This window comes from Podarcis erhardii (assembly GCF_964252035.2).
Source record: "Podarcis erhardii genome assembly, chromosome: 15".
NCBI lineage: Eukaryota > Metazoa > Chordata > Lepidosauria > Squamata > Lacertidae > Podarcis > Podarcis erhardii.
The window spans coordinates 16,837,645-16,842,298 of NC_138505.1; the positions used below are offsets into that span (position 1 = coordinate 16,837,645).

At 46.4% G+C, this 4,654-nt stretch overlaps 1 long non-coding RNA gene across 1 annotated transcript; it reads right to left on the reverse strand.

The window, feature by feature from the left end:
• Positions 1 to 1,326: 1,326 nt before the first annotated feature.
• LOC309330719 lies at positions 1,327 to 3,694 on the reverse strand. The gene is made up of 3 exons (XR_014151541.1): positions 3,247 to 3,694; positions 1,737 to 1,786; positions 1,327 to 1,625 (listed from the first exon to the last, which is right to left on the reverse strand). It is a non-coding gene; the product is annotated as an uncharacterized lncRNA (long non-coding RNA).
• Between the last annotated feature and the right edge of the window lie 960 nt (positions 3,695 to 4,654).

Sequence of the window (4,654 nt, forward strand, 5' to 3'; positions counted from 1 at the left end):
CTGACTTGCCTCGTGAACCTTTTTTGGGAGGGAGGTATGAAATCACCAAGGGACGCGGGTGGTGCTGTGGGTTAAACCACAGAGCCTAGGACTTGCTGATCAGAAGGTCGGCGGTTCAAATCCCCGCGACGGGGTGAGCTCCCATTGCTCAGTCCCTGCCCCTGCCAACCTAGCAGTTCGAAAGCACGTCAAAGTGCAAGTAGATAAATAGGTACTGCTCCGGCGGGAAGGTAAACGGCGTTTCCGTGTGCTGCTCTGGTTCGCCAGAAGTGGCTTAGTCATGCTGGCCACATGACCCAGAAGCCGGCCAGTAAAGTGAGATGAGCGCCGCAATCCCAGAGTCGGTCATGACTGGACCTAATGGTCAGGGGTCCCTTTACCTTTACCTTTACCTTTACCTATGAAATCACCATGTAAGCTCTTAAAAAAAGAGGGGGCCCCACTGAGTTCACCTGGCAGCTGGACCCGTGGTCTATTCTCAGCTGAGTTATAAGGCGGTTGGCTTTTCCTGAAACTATACAGATGATGTGATTCTGCAAGAGAGCTAGAATATTATGGTGTTGGGCATAGAAAACAGCTTCCTGATAATCTAGTACACTCACAGAGACACACACACACATCCTAGGGGCTTTGACCCTCTCCACTCTACTTGCCAACCCCTGCATTAACCCCCTTGAAGCTTCCCCTTCCCACCCCATATAACTCCTAAGCTGGCTTTTTTCCATCCCATCCCCATTGCTGATTCTACTTCTCTGTTCTCGTCTGCGGCACTCCTGCTTTTACCCTCCATGTCGATGCTTCCTCCCCACTTCTGTGTCTTCCCTTCCTCTTTACTCAGAGATCCGCTGTTGTTTAAAACTAACGTTTTCCTCTGTGTCCTTCCACCCCAGCTTTATTAAAATATCCGCTGTTGTTTAAAATCACCGTTTCCCTCTGTGTCACTCTATCTTCTGCCTTCTCTCCTGCCTTCTTCTCCCACATTCCCTACAAACCCAGGATTATGATGAGGCAGTACAAGGTCTCCAAGTTTCTAGTCCTCATGCCTCATGGCTCAGAAAATATGTTTGGGAGTATATGGGCTTTGAAGCCAGAGCAGCAGTTGATTTACATTCCCGGTATCCCAGAGCAGGACTGTTGTGCCCTATTCATCTCCTTGTAGGAAAGACACTCTGCACATGCACAAAGGAGCCCTCGCTTGCAATAATGCTTTTGCCTTGGTGTGAGAAGCAGACTGGAGAGGGCAGGAAGGAGGAGGAGGTTACCATTAATGAATGCATTTTGAGAACGACCTTTTACTAGGAAATTCTGTTAATTTCTCAACCATCCTTTGTTTGCAATACTTTTATTTCGGTCATCAAGGGTAAGAGAGAGTCACATGAAAGTCGTAACCGTTCTCCTGGACCATAAATGCCTCAGGGTGTCTGACCTTGAGATTTCCTGAACTTGAAATTTTCACAGGTGCTGATCACTGGCTGCAGGAAAAGGAGGCCAGCTGTTAAACTTTGCTCTATGGCATATAAATGCAAAGAAAAATAAGGATTTCCAGAGGCTGTGATTTGCAGGTAGCTCCAGTGCAAGACAGTGAGTAGCCAATTCAATGACAATCTGTTATGCGCATTCCCTCTCTGCAAGCATTTCAGAGAAAACAGTGAGATATAAACAATGGGGGTTTTTTTCCTAGAAAAAGAGGTGCTCACCATGAACGCCTCCCTTTGTTCTCTTATAATGGTGCTCACCTGAGAGGTGCCGTGACTGAGTTCCGGAGAGTTCTGGCTGAACAAAAGCCCTGGATATAAATGTAAGAAATGATTTTCTTACAACAACACCAACACCAACACCAACACCAACACCAACACCAACACCAACACCAACACCAACACCAACACCAACACTGCGCTGGCTGGGGCTGCTTTTAAGCCTACTATCAGAGTACAGAGTTTTGTAAATGAAAACGGGGGGAAAGAACAGGTCCCAATGTGAGAAACTTAACAAAATACCGGTATATTTCCGTAGTAAGTATGTGCAATTCATCTTTAACTAACTTTCAACTGCCCAAAACGAAACAATCCCAGCAATTTTAAAATTAAGATTTGGGGTTCTTAAAGAAAAAAAAACATTCTGAAATCCTCAGCAAAGCGAATTCTATGCATTCATCACATGTGCAAGGACACTACTTAATATCTGCAGCTAGTACTTTAGAGCAGCCCTACTCCCCAACCTGGTTCCCTCCAGATGTTTTGGGCTACAACTCCCATCGTCCTCAGCGAGTGCTGACTGGAGCTGATGAGAGTTGTGGTCCAAAACATCTGGAGGAGGGCACAGGTTGGGGCACACTGCTCTAGAGATACTGGCCACAGACATGGATCTTATGTAATTTTATCAGGGCTGCTTATTTAAGACTTACTTAGTGTTGGCAGAGAACCCTGCTATTTAGACTGATATACAATATAGCTAGCTCTGGTTGCTGGTCATGGAGTTCAGAGGAATTGCCTTGCATGGTCTGGTGGGCAAAGCAATCTGGGAGTTTTGACAGAGGTTGTATCACTTCTAACAGATGCCAGTACCTGTAGGCTCCTTTACATAACACGTCCCATGCTCTTCTGTTGTCTCCATGTGATAGGGATGGGGAACCTGTGGCCTTCAAAATGGACTTCACCAGCAAGGCCAGAGGTCAGGGGGGAGATGGAGTCCAAGAACATCTGTTTTATCCCTGATTTTAGCTTTCCTCCTAGGAAAGGTGCTCTCACCCCCCCCCACCGGGACCATCCTGATCCTCTTTTCCACACGTTTTCCAGCTCTCCAATTACAGATTATTATCAGTGGTTCCCAATTTTTCTGGCCAGCGTCCCCTTGGTTCCATGAACTCATCCTCAGTGCCCCTTGCCCTATGAAAAGCATCATTCAGAACAGCAGTTTGCACAACCCAGTAAGGAACATGAAAGCACAACGAAATTCAAAACAGTAACAATTAGTTGCACGTTTATTCAAAATGCAATGAAAATGATGTACTTTAATTCAACATAGCTGAGAGGAACTCGCTTTTCAAAGCCAGAGAGTCATCGATGTCTCTAGTGTCCCTCTGCCACCCCCTTGCCTCTTAAAGCGCCCCCCTGGGGTAATCCCCCCCAGGAGGGCAATACCACCCACTTTGGGAACAACTGAATTACAGTGGTACCTCGGGTTAAATACGCTTCAGGTTACAGACTCCACTAACCCAGAAATAGTACCTCAGGTTAAGAACTTTACCTCAGGTTGAGAACAGAAATCGTGCAGCGGCGGTGCAGTGGCAGCGGGAGGCCCCATTAGCTAAAGTGGTGCTTCAGGTTAAGAACAGTTTCAGGTTAAGAACGGACCTCCGGAACGAATTAAGTACGTAACCAAAGGTACCACTGTATATCCTTCTGATCTCTTAACAATTACCATCATTTGTCTGCAGACTCTTCACCCATGAACACAAAAATCTGGAATCGGGGTGCTCCCAAGAATGGCTGCTAAGCAGACTTGAGCCCCCAAGCCTATTTCGTTTTTTTAAAAAAACACTTCTGAGGAGCATATCAGGATTTGCTGCTAGGTCTGTAACTTCATCCAGCCCTGCTGGACTCAGATTGCTCTGGCCAAGCAATCTTTGCAGAGGCAACCACTGATTGGCAGCTGTCTGCATGGCAAGTTGAGGGTGACCCTTAGATCAACCTTATATTCTCCCTCCCTCCCCAGCCTACCTCCCACCTCTTCACTCCCTCTCAACTTTACCCTGGTTGGCCTGTTGGCCCTTTCCCACCTGTCCCGCTAGGCTGAAGGGGGATCAACAGTGTTGGCTTATTTCAGCAGTGGTGTCGGATAAGCCCGTTGGCAGAGTCCTCTCTCCAAAGCATGTTGTACAAAGGTTACCATCTTCTCTTGGCCCAAAGTCTCTTCTCCTGCTCTTTGAGATGCTGGCGAGAGCACCCACCAGCTGCGCTTTGGCAAGCTGGTTGCAATTTGGGGTTTGTTTGCTTTTCATATAATTTTTACTGAAGTTTTAAAATTATAAAGACCAGGACAAAATTACAGGAGGGAAATAAGAAAAAGAGAGAGAAGGTATTGAAAGAAAAGCATTGCACAGCATCCTCAGAGCAGACATGGAACATGAGCACAGCAGAATATTGTTGAGCATTAACAAATATTTCTACATATTTGAAAAAGGAAATATCACGGAAATATTTTGAAAGCAAGATGGAGCAGGCAAGGTGGATCAGGCTCCCTCTCCACAGTGCAAGGTGAAACCTGGCTTTCCTAAAAAAATCATTTGTCTCTTCCGTATATACTTTCCTGTTTTTGTTGTTGTTTCTGTTATTTTTGCTGTGTCTATTTGTTTGCTTCACTTCAATAAAGTTTCCCCCCTAAAAAGAAGATTATTGCACACCTAAATCTCAATTCTTTTTATGAAGCATCAAGTTGAGGTGGAAGGAGGTTAGATCAATGAGTTCTCTGGGTGGTCTTTTCAGATACTGTACCTGGCCAGGACCTTTCATGTCAGGGGCAGAGGAGTGGGAGAAGGCAGAAGTGGAGCCCGCGATTCACAGAGCAGCTCTGTAACTGCACAGCAGTTGGTCCCCCATCCTGCTGGGGTTTGGGGTCATGGGAGAAGCAGGAGCAATAACTGGTGCCTCTTCCA